This window comes from Antechinus flavipes, chromosome 3 (genome assembly GCF_016432865.1).
Source record: "Antechinus flavipes isolate AdamAnt ecotype Samford, QLD, Australia chromosome 3, AdamAnt_v2, whole genome shotgun sequence".
Taxonomy (NCBI): Eukaryota; Metazoa; Chordata; class Mammalia; order Dasyuromorphia; family Dasyuridae; genus Antechinus; species Antechinus flavipes.
This window is the reverse complement of record NC_067400.1, coordinates 297638475-297655491: the sequence shown is the minus strand read 5'-3', so window position 1 is coordinate 297655491 and position 17017 is coordinate 297638475. Positions and strand designations below refer to the sequence as shown.

Genomic DNA, 17017 nt, shown 5'->3' with positions numbered 1-17017 from the left:
CTGATTGATCCCTGAAAAGTGGAGAGTCAGTGAGTCTTTTGTAGTTGTTTTTCCAATGCAATATAAGTTTTTCAACTGGCTATGCTCATTTCACTCTAAGCCAGTTAATATCAATTGTTCCAGGTTTCTCTTGATTCAACCCTTTCATCATTTCTGCCCCTTCCCTATTTTGCACCAAGTTTATTTCAACCACTGAGACTTACAAATAATCATGTTAAAACATGAGTAATTTCACAGAATGATAAATACATTTTGATATTTTTTCTTGTAATTGAATTTCATGTTATTTTGTTTATTGGGTTATTTAAGTGAAAAGTGTGCATTTCACTACAAAATAGAGAAACCTTTAGGCAAAAAATCCTATTTTTCTATCTCTTTGCAGTAAACCACCTTGATGTTCAAGGTATCACCACATTCTCTATGACATTAAATTTTAAATTGACATAGAAAAGAGGATATAATTCATCTACATCGATATTCTTCTGGTGGTCCCAAAATTTAGAAATGAAGCTAATTTTAAGCTCATTAGGTGAATTCGTCAATATCCCTCCACAATAAGGAACATAATGAGAATAAAGGGATAAGCAAGAGGTGGAGAAGTTAACACTTTGGGGCTATCGTGCTTCAGGCCCAAACACATGGCAGATGGATTCTAGATCCAAAGGAGCTGAGCCTCAGTTTTGCCTGATTTGAATTCTAAGTGTATAAGGGTTTTTCTTTTTTGGAAATTACCAGTAGTTTTGTCTCTCTTCACTCCATGTTGGCACTCTTAAGAATGTTTACTTCATAGAAGGTTATTAATCTCCCCTTCTAAAAGAGTAAATCATCTTGCTTCTATACCATGGATAGTGATAAAAATAGTGGCTACAATACTAATAAATCTGAATTGTACATCTTCAAAAGAGAAAGAAAATATGGATACTAGTGCCTTTGACTTGTTCAGTTCTGAAGTAAAATATATAATACAGATATATTTTCTACAAATCACAACAGTGGGGAGAAAACAAGGTTTTGTCTTATTTTTATACTGTAGTGACAAAAGAGTCACTAGTATACTAACAAAGTTAAATGACACAACCTATTTCAAAAGGTGAATAAAACACAATAAATAGCTTTCTAAAAAAACTTTCTTTTAATGATTTTAAGGGCAAAATACACTTATATATGCTACAAATCACAATGATGTGTTTAGAAACACTAAGGAAGTTAAAGTGGGGTCCTACAGGCTTTATAGGCTATATAGGAACCAATAGCTGGGAAATTCTATCCCTTAGATATTGCTCATGACTGCCAACCCTGAAAGAATTTTGCCTTCTAGAAGCTCTAGATTGACACCACCTCCATTGCTTATATGGTTGACTTCATCTTCAGTATTCCATATGGCACATAAGGTAGCATTATCTCTCCCCACATATGATTGTAAGATGGTCCTTTACCTTATTAGTCATTAGTTTTTTCCATTCTCTGTTGCAAAGATTTCCTACTCAAACAGTCCAACAAGACCATTTCACATAATTAGCTTGGACCAGACCACAACTTCAACAAATTTCTTGCTGCTCTGGGGACCACAGTCTCAAGCCATCCATCCATCCATCCATCAGGTATGCCAGATTCCACAACGGCTTCACCAGTTTTGACTGACTCATCCAATTTTTCTGCAGTGACAAAGTCAACAGAGAGATCTTCATACCATTCTTCTCAGCTTTAACCATCAGTTCCTTAACCCTCTTGGAGTCCTCTTCATCAAATGGAGAATTGCCAATCTCCATGTTGGAGACAATCTTAAGGAAAGTGAAAGCTATCCAACCACTAATCATCATCTCATGGATTTTGTCTAGCATGTTGTTGATAAACTGGGTCTCATCTGCAACTTTAGCTCTACCTAAGATGGCTAGGAAAAGTTGCACTGAGTTTTCTAGGACTTTGGCAAAACACTCTGGTTCTACCTTCATTAAAGAACCACATGCTTTCTGGGGAAGGTTCACTCCAAACATGGAACTGGGAGCCAGGTGAGCAGTATTAATACCATCATTAACATAGACATTATCTTGCTTACAAAAGCAAATCCTGAAAGCTTCTTCTGTGGCTATATAAGAAATGATCTTTTCCCCAGTTAATCTTTGCCTTTCCCTCCTTCTTCAAATAAAGTAAAATGGAATTATAGACTGCATCAGGATAGAAAGTTGTTGCAACTTTTCTTTTATGGAAATGGGGAAGGGGCATTGTTCCTTAATAAAATCAAACTACCATTTATTTCACTTGAAGATGAGTTTGAGCTAGGTGAGCTATATTTAATCTATAATCAATATCTTTTCTATCTAGTTTTTCTGTGACCAAAGCTATATTCCATTCTGGTGTTCCCTTTTCTCTGTCCCACTAGGCTCAGACTTTTGTTCTTGCAATTTTGCAGTTGCCATGGCTGGATCTCTTAACATGAGCTACACTCATGCCTGCCCCTCACTTTTCCTTGGATTTGGGCCAAATTTCCCCACAATAGAGTCAACTAACAAACTGATCTCCCTAGGGGTATTTCCCCAGTTGTCTAGTCTCCTTTCTCTGCTTACTATTATAGAGTCTGCTCATTCCAGACTCAGCTATCTTCTCTCATTTCTGCAAGTGTTACTAGGCAGTCTAACTCAATCCCCCCATGGTTATCCTTTGTCCTGGCTCAGAGAAATTATCCATTTGCTCCACGAAGTCATGTTTTATTTATTCTCATGGAAATTGGTGACAGCAAGCACAGTTAAATTTGCTGAATGGGTACAAAATAAAATGCTTCTCAGTAATACCCAGTAACTGAAAAGTTACCTTTTCAGTAACATACTATGACCTTCTTCCTACCTTCTATGGTTTCTCCATCACCTCTTAGCGCCAATGAGATTCTGAACTGCTTTTATTAAGGCAGTCGTCTGATCACATAATTTTCATGTTTCCTGATTCCTTAAAACCACTAGGACAAATTGCAAACTTCTCGGCCTGGCATTTAGACTTTTATGAGCTAGATTCAACTTATCTTTTCAGTCTTATTTCATACTACATTTCCTGTAAGACCTCTGCCAGCTTTGGGCATTTGCTAACATCATGTCTGATACATGGAATGCACTCTTTCCTCAATCTGGTCTTTCAAAATTCTTATCTTCTGGCAAGGAAAAAAGAAGGGAATATACAATTATTAACTTTATAAATATCTCATTTGGTTCTCACAACAACCCTGGGAGGTAGGTATAGTTAATATCTATTTTAAACTGAAGAACCTGAGGTTGACATGGATTAGGTGACTTGTCCAGAGCCATATAGCTAATCTGAGGGCACATGGTATTCCTGACTTCAGGTCCTGTATTTTTTTCTATTGGGCCACTCTAAACCAAGCCTTCCTAAATTATGGGTCATGACCCCATACAGTGTTACATAACTGAATTTGGGGCTCATAAAATCATGATTTATTATCAGTAAATGTTTGATTTGTAAAGTATTTTATATGCTTATATACCCAGAATCTTGTAAAACTTTCTCAGGTAAAAAGGGTTCCAAGTCAAAAAGTTTCCGAAGCCCTTCACTACATAAGACTCTGCTTCCTCTTATCTAAACCATTCCCTAACCTCACCAGTCCATAGCACTCTCTTTCTTTGTCTCTCATAAAATTATGAGTATTTATTTTTCTGTGTTACTGTAATATTCCCTCAAGAGAACATAAGCTAATTTAGGAAAAGCTGTTATTCAGGAATGGATTTGTGTTCCTGAACATTAAAACACTCATGTCTCTACAAGTCTATGAGTCCAGTAAATTGTATTGAATTCAGTGTGGAACTAAAACTTGTCTGCTTGTTCCCCAGACATTGCTGACCATTTTCCTACTGCCTCAGGAAACTTCTCAGGATGTCCCTTATCTGGTCTGGTCACTTTACATAAGCAATCACATGAATATGTCTGGGTCTTCTAGTTAAGACTTTTTTCTGCTCCCCAGATCAAAAGGTCATGATCTATTTGTTCTGAGCTACAGTTCTGCAATGATATCACCTAAAAGTGAGGTCAGGAGGAATAGCACATGCTGTAATCTCCTAGATGATATTTTAAAAGTTCTTAATCTCAAGATTTGTTTCAACTCCTTCATAAAAACCATGTTTATCTTCTTGATGTGTATCCTTTGGACTTTTCTCAGTGGAACAGCAATATCAATGATATTAATAATAATTTATAGTAGATAGGTCACTGGGTCTAGGGTCAGGAGGACCTGAATTCAAATCTGGCCTTAACCGTCTAATGTCTGCATGACTCTCAACAATCTATTTGTTAATCTATTTGCCTCAGTTTCTTCATCTGTAAAATGATCTGGAAAAAGAAATGGCAAACTACTTCAATATCTTCATCAAGAAAACCCCAAATGGGGTCACAAAGAAACAGACACCCCTGATATTACTGAACAATAACAACAAAATATGGGAACTCTGTGTAGTCATAATAACTATTTTAAATATCTTTGGTTCATAACTATAAATTGTAGAGAATTCATATACCTTCTAAGGTATGCTAATGTAATAGGTATGGAACCAGACTTGGAGTCAGGAATTCTTGTATTCCTATTCATCCTTCTAGAATACATACATAGTGTGAACTAGGACTGAATCTCAGTTTCTCAATTTACTTGCATGTAAAATGAAGGGATTGGATTTGATGGCCTCTAGAACCCTTCCAATTCTAAATCTATGATCCTTTCTACTGCAAAGGTTTGTTGTGAAGATCAAATGAGATCATGTATGTAAATAGCTTTACAAACTTTAAAGTATTCTATAAATGCCAGGGATTATTATTATGTACCATTTTAGCAATATCATTCTAAACGTTAATATTGTCCCCAAGAGGCAAGAAAGTATATTTTCAAATTGCACATTGTCTCAACATCACATATAATATGTGCCCATTTTTAAGCATGTGTTTTTTCTTTCATTATATAATTGAGGAAATATTTTGTACTAATTATCCCCACATTATTACTTTCATTATTATTACTAATTAGGATAATAACTCGAGTACAAGTGGCATGAATTCATTATAAAAGCATGAATTCTATTGGTTAAATACCTTATAATTATTTATGATTAGGATAGAAATCTCCCAGTGATATAACATATTTATTGTAATATTACTTTCTATTATTTTCAAATTATGGAAAGGAACTCACTAAGTCCTAATTTTTTAAAAACTGAGAATTTAACAATTATAAAAATTTCAAGATATGAAGAACAAAGAGAATCATATAATAAACTTGAACCTGTGTCACACATAGTACTTTGTTTTGTTTTAAATATATCTATTTATACATATATATTCAATATCAGTTTATGTGTTATCTGAACAAACATGCATGTACCTGTATAGCTACACATGTATATAAACATGCAACCCTTAACAAAAAAAAATTGCTCTATTCCTCAAATTGTGCAAGTAATCTAAATGAACCCACATTTTGACTGTGGGGGAAAATGCATTCCCTAATGAGATTCCTTAGTTTTCCCATTTATTTTTACTCTTTTAGCCATATTATAGACTTGATTATTCTCCCTGAAAATGTTTTTGCTGGATTTTTTCCCAGATCAAATAGCCATATCTTAATGCTCTTCTGCTGATATGTTACTTTAATCAAATAGTAGAAATAATTTCTCTGTTAGCCAGAATTTTTTGCATGCTGTCATTGCACTGTTCTGTATAGTTCAGTGTCATTTCTTATTATGAGCAGTGACCAAGCTTTGTTCTCAAATTCTGTACTCATATGATTTTTTAAGCATCATTTATGGTTCACTCTGATCATAGTCTGTGCTACCTTTTATTATATGAATAAGATTGTGTTAATGGCAATGATGTTAAATAGGTACAACAAAATACTTTGATCTTTTCAAAATACTTACATTGCCTTATAGGCCATTTTAAAAAATAAGAGATAGAATGAACATTGGAGATTTTCTTGACTGAAAGTTCCCATTCTCACCATTTTATAGCTGATGAAATTGAAGTGAGGAAAAGAAATAATTTCATCAAGGTAGTAGGTAAATAATTGTATAGTTGGGTTGGACATGAGGTCTCTTGATTCTCAATAAAGTGCTCTATCTCTCCACAGACCTAATATTGACCATTTGACTCAGTGGTTAGAAATCTGTTTTTAGAATTAGGAAGATGTGGACTCAAGTCCTTCCTATGACACATACTAGCTATATGATCATAGACATAGTCACTTAACTTCTCAGTGCCAAAGCAAATGTTTGAGAATTTGTTAGTTGTGTTGTCAGTCTAAATATTAGGACTTTCCATGCCTATAGGTTCTCTTATTATGAAAACCAGAGTTGAAGAATTCCTCTTTTCCCATCACACATAAAAGTCCTAGAAATTCTCTTGGTTTCTATATCTAAATTTATCATTGAACTATTTGTAGATATTTTCTGCATTATAATTAATCTTTCTAAACTTTGATGGTGCGATATTGCAATCATTATCCTTTTCTTGACCAGGTTGTGTGTATCAGTCAGACTGTGGTGGCTGCCCCTTAATTTTCCAATTTGGAAGCAATATAAATAAATCGTCGAAGTTAATTACTCCCCTTTCTACACAGCTGCAGCTTTCATGTGATATATACTAATTTTTGTAAACTAGGATGCCTTTAATCTATATTACACCATTTTTCAGAGCCAATAAGATGTTAAAAATTTTTACCAAAAAGAAAAAAAATCTTTGCTTTATTTTGTTGCACACAATAATAAAAGTTTTTAGAAATATTTTTCTGCATGTGTATGAAAGTTATCATGCATCTTAACTGTAATGTTAATTCTTTTTGATAACAAGACGTCCTAATCTGTTTATTATTTGTTATTTATTGTTAATGATGAACCTTGCAGCCTTGTTTTACCTCTCATGACCACATTTGGAGTTTTCTTGGCAAAGATAACTAGAGAGGTTTTCCATTTTCTTCTCCAGTTCATTTTACAGATGAGAAAACTGAATCAAACAGGGTTAAGTGACTTAAGTGCATTGCCAGGATTTCACATTAGTAAATGTCTGGGACCTTATGTGAAGTCAGGTCTTCCTAACTCCACAGCCAGAACTTTATGCACTGCACCACCTAGCTGCCTGTAATTGTTATAACATAGGATTAAAAAAAGATAAGAGACTTTTTTCAAGGCAAAACACATATAAATATTAGTCGACACATATGCCTGAGACCTGCACCTATAAAATGCAATGAACTCCATTAATAATCACTAGCTTCAGTCTTTCCTCTAATCACATAGGGTCTTGGATAATAAGGCAGAAAGCGTTTTACCTTTAAATGACTTTGCAGAACAGATTTAAGAGGCAAGGTTGATCCTTCATGAGAACCTTGGTAGTAATAAGAAGTTAGTGTTTAATTGCAGGTCTATGGTTGCTGTTGTGCCTTCCTGGGGCTCAGAAACACTAGAAACTTTCATCTTATCTATCACTATTTTTTCTAAGAGACTGACAAATTGGATACAGATTGTGATTGTTTTGGATACCACTAGAATCTTTTGAAAGATTTAAGTGTCTCCAGTAACAGCAACATTGTGCAATGATCAACTGTGATAGACTTAGCTCTTCTCAGCTGTACAATGATTCAAGATAGTTCTAAAAGATTCATGATGGAAAATGATATCCACATTCAGAGAAAGAACTATGGACTCTGAATACAGATTGTAGCATACTATTTTCACTTTTTCTTGTTTTTTCTTTCTTTCTTGTGGTTTTTCCTTTTTATTCTGATTCTCCTTTCAACATAATTATTGTGGAAATATGTATAGGACTGTACATGTATAACCTATATCAGACTGTTTACTATCTTTAGGAAAAGGGAGGGAAGGGAAATAAATTTTTTTGGAACTCAAAATATTACAAAATTGAAAAATGACTTTACATGTATTAGAAAAAATATAATAATGTTAAGTGTAAAAAAGATTTAAGTGTCTAATGCAATATACAGTATAGGATAAATGGCTTGGTTTATGGAATCCCTAATTGTCGACCCCCAAAATCAGTTCTGCTTCTAATGCTAAGAGATAATATAATAATGTAATGTACATAGATTTTCTTCACCCAATACCCTACATCCATCCAAAAAACTCAAAGCACTTTACAAAGAGCATGCCATTATAGTTAGACCACTCTCTTGGGCTTTTTAGGCTATATGTCTGTACTACTAATCATCTAATCTTTTTACTTTAAGGTCCATTTCAGCAACATTGTTGTTGTTCCTCCTCAGTGGGATTGTAAAGCTGACCATTTCAAAATAATTTTGGAACAATAGGTGGCAGCAACACTGGAAGTGATGGTGTGATATTTCTCCAAAGAGCTTGCACACAGTCCTTTGTGAATATATCTTATCTGAAACTATTTACTCATACCCCCACTGACATTTTTCCCCTAAAATAAGCACTCCTTCCTTTTGCAAGCCTCAAAAACCTAGATCTTAAATGTCTGAAGGCTTCTAACATTCTTTTTCTTCCATTCTTTCTGATTCTTTCAGTCTTTCCTTTGCCATTTCTTTTTATTTGCTTTGCATATATTTTTGTATTTACTTATTTTTGTGCATTTGTATTTGTTTCCAGTAGAATTTAAACTCATTGAGAGTAGGGATTATTTTGTTTGTTTTCCTTGGATACATAGTGCCTTATGATCAAATTAGATGAGAGTTTTGGACATTGTAAATGCTCACATATTATATTGATACCTTGGAAATGCTGGGCATTAATGTATCCTGGGCAAGTCACTTAATCTCTGTCTACCTCTGTTTTCTCAAATCTAAAATGGGGGCTTTACCAGGTTGTTGTAAAAATTAAAGCTGATATTTGTAAAGAACATAGCACAGTGCCTTGCATAGTAAGTTCTAAATAAATCTTTCTTTCCTTCCTTCTTCCTTCCTTCCTTCCTTCCTTCTTCCTTCCTTCCTTCCTTCCTTCCTTCCTTCCTTCCTTCCTTCCTTCCTTCCTTTCCTCCTTCTTTCCTTTCTTCCCTCCTTCCTTCCTTTCCTTTTTCCTTCCTTCCTTCCCTTTTTCATTCCTTACCTCCTTCCTCCCTTCCTTCTTTCTATCTTAGAAGCTGTCTCGCATTTCCCTTTTTGCAGAAAACTAAAGGTGACTCCTGATTTTTTTTGATAAATTTTTTTTATCAATTTCCCTTATCCTTTCCCTACTATTGAAATAGAAAGAACACTGAGCTGAAACTTTTTGTTTTAACCTTGCCTCTGCCATAAACTACCTATATGACCTTAAATAAGTTATCTTACTTCCTCATTTTTCATCTATAAAACGAGTTGGTGGGACTCAGTATATATAAGGCTCCTTTCAGCTCTAATGTTCCATGACTTTATAATTTCCATGCCCACCTGACTTAGAAGCCTTAATGCCTTTATACTCCATAATATATCATTATTATGATCTCATTCTGATCTTTATAATGATGCTAACATCCATATCCATGATTTTATTGAGTATAGATAACTCCATTTGAAAAATTCCTTTTCTGAAGACCAGCAATTTATTTATATCTTATAGTCTCCCCTTTCTGTGCCCCATCTAGTAACTCTACATCTGACTTGTTAAAAGAATTGATTAACAGATATTGAAGAAAAGAATCATACTGGGGGAAGAGAGTATGGTCAAAATCATGATCCTTGAGAGCAAATATGATGGCATTCCTTAGAAAGTCCAAATTCTGAAGTAACCATTTACAAGAGACTTAGGGAAGAGGAAAGGAAAGGAATGTGTCAGTACTAATCTCAAATGGGGGAGAAACCATCATGAAGGTCAGAGGCAAGTCTTGGTGGTAGGTTGTGTGTCTTAAGCTACCTAATTGCAAGAAGCAGGCTTTCTTTAACTAAGTGTGCTCCATCCTTTCTCTGCTGCAAGAGCCCTTACACAAGCCAATAGCTTCTGAGTCTTCTTGCTTTCCCCTGACTCTTTATGACTTCTTATTTCCGAGCTCCACATATGCCTTCCCACTCTAGGCAATACACGTAGGCAATTGGACCTCTATTCCATGAGGGCCCCTAGTCATGTTTTCTTTTTGCCTGGCTTGTCTCCAGACTTCTCCAAATCATCATCTTACAGAACCCAGCACCTTCTCTAATGAGGGCACATCATGCTGGGTGGTCTTGTGCCATTGCCTCCTGTCATGCAATCAGTTCTTAAGTTTTTAAGAGAGACTCTGAGAGTGTCCTTGTATTGCTTCTCTGACCACCTTGTGAGTGCTTGCCTGTGTAAGTTCTCCATAAAATAGTCTTTTTGGTAAGAGTACATTTGTCATCTGAACAATGTGGCCATTCTCAATGGTGTTTTGCTCTCTACATGAGAGTTGGAATGCTTGGCCATTTAGTTCGAAAAAAGATTTCAGAGCTCAAGGTCTAGTATCTTGTCGAGTCAGGTGATTGTCAGAATCATCCCAAGACAATTCATATGGAAGTAATTCCATTTCCTGGCATGACACTGATACACCGACCAGGTTTCAAAGGTATACAACAATGAGGTCAGCACAACATCTCTGTAGATCTTCAGTTTGGTGGCCAGTCTCATACCTCGTCTCTCCCATGCTTTTCTTCGGAATGTCCCAAACACTGAAATGTAAAATCTGGCAATACGTGTGTCAATCTCATTATCATTTAATCCTTGGAAAGTGTACTGCCAAGGTAAATGAACTTGTCTACAGCATTTACAACTTCACCATTTTTTGTAACTGAAGGTTTCACATCTGGATGTGTAGTACTGGCTGATGAAACACCTGTGTTTTCTTAGTTTTAATTGTTAGGTCAAAATTAGTATAAGTAGCAGAGAATCAATCCGTTCTTTGTTGCATCTCAGTTTTCAAGGCTGCATTGAGTGCACACTTATCTGAAAACAAAAAAAATCATGCACCAACACTCCCCACACTTTAATTTTTGTTTGTAGCCTATTCAAGTTGAAGAATTTATCATCAGTGCTCCATGTTTGTCCTCATTGAAGGAGTGTAACAGTGGTTGAAAACATAATGCTAAAAAGCATGAAAGCAAACAAAAAACTATGCATCAACACTTTTTCCACTTTAGTTTTGGCTTGTAGCCTTTTTTTGAGTGAAATGGTTGAGTCTGATGTCATGTTTGTTTTCTTTTTTATTCATAATTATTCACATAATTATCATGTAGTATAGAGCATCACTATTGGGTGAGAAGAGTTTGATTTTCACCTGGAGCAAGATTTTCTGCCATTAATTAGATTGAATATTAAGGCTTTTTTTTTTGTTGGTAAACTAATTGATATCAAAGTATTAATAGACCAACATGAAATATTTTCCATCTCCAGAGTATTTTCATTTACACAGTGGAAACAGTACCTGTATGTGGAAGAGGTAAGGGTTCCAATCCTCATCTGCTACTAATAATTGTATCATTTCAGGAAAGTCACTTAACTCTTATACATCTCAGTTTCCTTATCTTTAAAATAGGAAGGTTGCAATATACGACACTAAGGTATCTTCTGGTACTAAATTTATGATATTATGTTTCTAAAAGTCCAAAGGAAGAAGTGTCTAAAAGTGGGCAAGGGCAGGGATGGAGCGCAGTGTTCAGAAACATAGTTTGAATGGTGGGGCATATACCTGTGTCACAGTATCATAGGAGTAGAGCTTGAAGGAACCTCTGAAGCATTTGAATTCAATTGCCCCCAATTTTACAAATGAGCAAACTGAAGTGGAATGGAATAAGTCACTCCAAAATCAATACACAATAAATATCAAAAGCAGAATTTGAACCCTCCTCCAACTGCAGATTTTTTCCACTGCACTATGATGTATGTATATGAGGGGTGTGTCATCGGGAATTTTTCACTTCAAATCATATATTGAAGGCCTACTAGTAGCCATAGTAGTATCATTATCACAATTTGAAAAATCTCTTTATTTATGTCCAGTTCCTATGTTACATAACTATCATTATTTATCAAATAACAACATTACTAGCCTAGGCTTTTCTATATGACTCAAATTATCTATAAATATTATTTATTGCAAGGATTATGCTATAGAGTGAAGAAATCAATGAAAATCTAGGTTCAAATTTTGTGCTTAATTCTTACTGTCTGTATGACTTTGGACAGGTCAGTTAACCTAATATCCCTAATTTTTGAGATGAAGAGTTTGGACTATATATTTTCTAAGGTTTCTACTAAGCTTAATTTATGATGCTATGATGCTTGTATACTTGTGTTTTCCATAAGGAAAATCTACCCCTTCCTTGCAGCAGCCTCTGGCTCAGTTTTGGAACTGGCTTTCACTGCCACATCTACCCTAACCACCGCCCCAGAGCTGACACAACAGTCCAGGAGAATGAAACAATCATTTTCCTAAGTGTGCACTTCATTAGAGATCATTTCCCTTTCCCCCGTGGTACTCTGCTTGCCTCTGCCTCTCATCATGTGCAGTCACAATGACAGCAAACTCAAAGCAAAATAAACTCTCTCTATAACAATCCTTCAATTTCAGAGTCTGCTGAGACACACACATCCTGCTGGTCTATATGGTAATGTGCGGAGGACAGCAGCTACCCTGAAGCTAAAAGAGCTTTAAGGCTCTCAGAAAACGTACCGCTTTCCTGTACTCCCCTCCTTTTCCTGTTCTTTATTACCTGGGATCACTCAAAGTCTGAGACCTACAAAAGCAGTATTTAGAAAAACAAGTTATTTTCACTATTTAGCAGCGATCCCAGGAGATTATGGAATCATGGGCTCATAAATTTAGATTAGAGCTAGAAAAGATTATGGAGGACATGAGTCTAACCTGCTTATTTTATGGATAAGCTCAATAATTAATAATGTTAATATAGTAGTAAACATTGTGTAGCATGTTAAGGTTTACAGAATCCTTCTCATATACTATTTCTTTTTATCCTCACAACAATCCTGTTGTATAAATGTTATTATTGCCCTTCCACCCTTCCCCCATTTTACAAATGAAGTCTAAGGGAGGTTAAGTGACTTTTCCAGGTTTGCACATGTAATTAATATCTGAGGCAAGATTCAAGCTGAAACGTTGCTGATTCCAAGTCCAATACTTTTTCATCTGTCAGACAAAGAAATAAAAACTGTAAAGTATTCCACAAAGCAAATCATCATCAATACTTTTATCATCATCATTGTCAACAACAGTAGCAGCTTCAACAATTTTTTAAAGTTAACACTAGGTAAACCTCTTCATCCAATTCTTACAAGATCTGCTCTATGGAGAGGATTACTATCTAAACCACATTTAAGAAGGAACCCCTATTTGATATCTTCTGAAAATAAATTTCAGTGATCACTTGAAATTCTCCAGTGAAAGGGCAAAGGCAGCACATTTTACTTTTCAATAGCTCTAAATTTTGGAGAGCTTTCATTTCTATTAAGTCCAAGCCTCCCAGTTTATACTATTAATCCATTGACCCCAATTCTGCCTTTAAAAGTCAAGTAAAAATTTAATATATTTTTCATATGATATCCTTTAGAATATTTGAAAATATTCTCTTCCAAAATCTTTCCTCCTAACCACTAATTCTACAATCAATCATTTCCTGAAATGATTTGGAGATCTTAAATTATCTTTCTCACAGCATGTTAGACATGCTCATTTTATCTCTCTCTTTTCTAAAAGGTAGAATCCAAAATAGGAGCTAGTACTCAAGATGTAGCTCAACTGAGGCAATTTCAACAAACAGTATAACTTTCCTGGTCCTAAAAGGATAAGAATTGGTACTAAAGTGGTGATTTCATTAATATATGTAATGGTGTGCTGGGACTAGCTAGTTCTGAGTCCCAAGAGTGATTGTTAAATTTCACTATGAGCATTTTTACCTCAGAAATATTCAGATGATACAAATCAGGATTTGATTTATTATTTTATCAATTGCCAAGACTAAAAAGTAATGGTAAACATAATAATAATTTAGATTCATCTTAAAAGGGTGTCATGTTAAATTTTTGTTCCCGGAAAAGTTGTTAAACATTTGCCAGAATGCCACAGACTATATGAAATGTGTAAATGAAGAAATCAGTCCTACCAATGACTATTAATACCATTTCTATAATTTCTAGCTTTAGAGATTTGTCCCAATCACTGAGAAATTAAATGACTTTTCTACATTCATGTAACCAGGAAGTTTCAGAAAAAGGCTTGACTTTAGGTCTTCCTAGCTTCAAGATCATTATTCTGTGCTGCCTTTCATATAGTTTGTTCCAAACACTATACTTATGGGTATGTGAATTTCTCAACTGATGAGACAGCTAGATGGCATAGAGCATAGAATACTGGCCCTGAAGTCAGGAGGACCTGAGTTCAAATCCGGCCTCAGACACTTAATACTTTTAGTTGTGTGACCCTGGGCAAGTCACTTAATCTCAGTTGCCTAAGTTAAAAAAAAAAAAAAAAGAATTTCTCAACTGAGTATGTTATTTTTATTGTAAAATCTTCTAGAGAATCTTAAATGATTTTTATGGATGAATGGGATACATCTTATTCTAAACCAGTACTTAGTTTTATCAAATTACTTTTTTTCACAACCAGTAAACAGTAAGCATCATGGAATCATAGGGGAGGATTTCTCAATTAGGAAGGAGTTGATCCTTCTGGGTGTTTTATCACAACTGGCTCTATAGATTCAAGGAGAAATAAAAATGAGTTATCAAAGCTAAAAAGAAAAGAGATTTCTTCACTCTCTCAGTATGACTGCTCTCTGGTAGCAGCTCTGGCATTCTCAAGAAATGGTAGTTGGTTAAGTCTGGAACAGGACAGTACAATAGGTTATGTACAGCACAGTAGTCAGAGTATAGATTATACAGCCATTAAGCATCATTTTGCTGCATTTAACTGGACCAATAGGATACTGTTTTGCCATCCAAGGAAAAATTACTGAATTTGTCTTCTATTAAGGAGAGGTTCAATAGTTTGGTGCACTGCCTTTTAGCAGGCTGTTTGTCCTTAAGTCCTGATTTATTATTTTTAAATATTGATGACTGGGAAGCCCCTCTCAGAGGAAGGAATAGAGTTATCAATTTAGTAACATGATATGTTTCTAAAATTGTCTGTCTTTTTTTCTTCTATAGGAGCTTAAAATTTCTTCAATCTTTTAATTAATGGTGAAACAATAAAAATATGGTCTATTCTTGAATTTTGCTTACAAAATCTTTTTTTTCCTATGAATACCCTCATCAAGTGCACCCACAATTCATTTGCATATGATTCTAATAAAGATTTTGAACAGATGGAACAATAACATTAGAAGTCATTTGATATCCTCTCCTCCTTTTTCTATAGTAATAAGTTTAGATCTCTATTTTTTCCCATAAAGAATCATAGTATTTGAGAATTATAAAGAAATCCATCAGACATCATCTCTTACACTAAAGGAATTTCCACACAGAACCCCAAGGGATTGTCTGGCCTCTGCTTGAAGAGGCAATCCACCACCTTTCCAGACAGCCCATACATACTACTTTTGGGCAGCTCTAACATCTAGAAAGTTTTCCTGACATCAAATCTAAATTGGCTTCTTTGCAAATTCCACCCATTGCTACTAGTTCTGTCCTCAAGGGCCTAAAAGAACAAGCCCAAATCTTGTTCCATATGACAACCCTTGAAATGCTTGAAGACAGCTCTCAATTCCCTCTGGGTCCTCTTTTCACCAGGCTAAACATACCCAGTTCTTTCAATCGATCCCCATATATCATGGACTCAAGGTCCTTCATTACACTCATTGCCTTTCTCTGGAAACTCTCCAGTTTATCAATGTCTTTTTTTAAAGCCAGAGCACTCAGAATTGAATATAATAATCCCAGATGAGGTCTGACAAGGGCAGAGAACAGCAGGATTTTCATCTCCTTGTTCCTGACTCTTTTCGCACAACCAAGATTGCCTTAGTTTTTTTGGCTACCATTGCACATTGATGACTTAGAGTATGCTTGTAGTCCCCTCAAAATCCCACATCTTTTTTCAGAACAACCACTCTCTATATTGCCTCCCAATCTTATATTTGCAAAGTTGATTTTTTTTGCATTCATATACAAGACTTTACAACTGTTCTTACTGAATTCCATCTTCTTACATTCAGCTCAGTGCAAGATACCCCAAACTTGGTGTAATCTGGAAATCTGGTAAGTATACCACCTATCCAATCATTGATAAAAGCTGCTTTATAAAAAAGCATGGGGTCATATGTAGCTCCCCGGTGTCTTCCCCCTTTTTTAGGCGTTCTGTCTTCCAGTTTTGGATTTATATTATTGTCTAATATAAGAGATAACTGCTCTATCCACTGAATAGAGCACTAGGATTTGAATCAGGAAATTGTCATTGTTGAGTTTTATTAGTCATGACTAAGTCTTCATGACTCAATTTAGAGTTTCCTTGATGCAGATATTTAAATGATTTGTCATTTCCTTTTTCAGCTCATTTTATAGATGAGGAAACTGAGGTATACAAGGTTAAGTGACTTTCCCAGTGTCACACAGGTAGGAAGTGTCTGAGGGCAGGTTTCAACTCCAGTCATCCTGACTCCAGGCCAGGTGCTTTGTGTACTGTACCACCTAGTTGCCCCTATTTTTACTCATCATCCTGTACCACAATATGTCTTTATCTAAATCATTAATAAAAATGTTCAATGTACTAAGGTCAAGCAGAGAATCTTGAGAAACTCCATTAGAGACTTTAAGCTATATGAACATCAATCCCTTTTTTAGGCTTGATTCAGTTTAATTCACACAACTCAGGACTCAAACAACACAATCATCTAAAACCAATTTTCTATCTTTTCTACAAGAACATCATAAGAGATTTAAAAAACCTAGATCTTGTTTAAATAATAATTGTTTTTTGTTCTGGTAGGAAACTTTGAGGATGTTTTCCTGCCAGACAGATATTTTGTGATGGCAAATTAAACCATCTTCTGTCTCAGTTTTTATCTAGCCCTGGTCATTGAATGAACATTGTTTTAGAGAAACTAGAGCCTGTAAAATGACCTTCATTTAGC

The 17017-nt window shown here is 35.2% G+C and overlaps 1 pseudogene; it reads right to left on the bottom strand.

The window, feature by feature from the left end:
• Window positions 1-1270: 1270 nt before the first annotated feature.
• LOC127557184 (phosphoglycerate kinase 1-like) lies at window positions 1271-15749 on the bottom strand (annotated as a pseudogene).
• Window positions 15750-17017: the final 1268 nt, after the last annotated feature.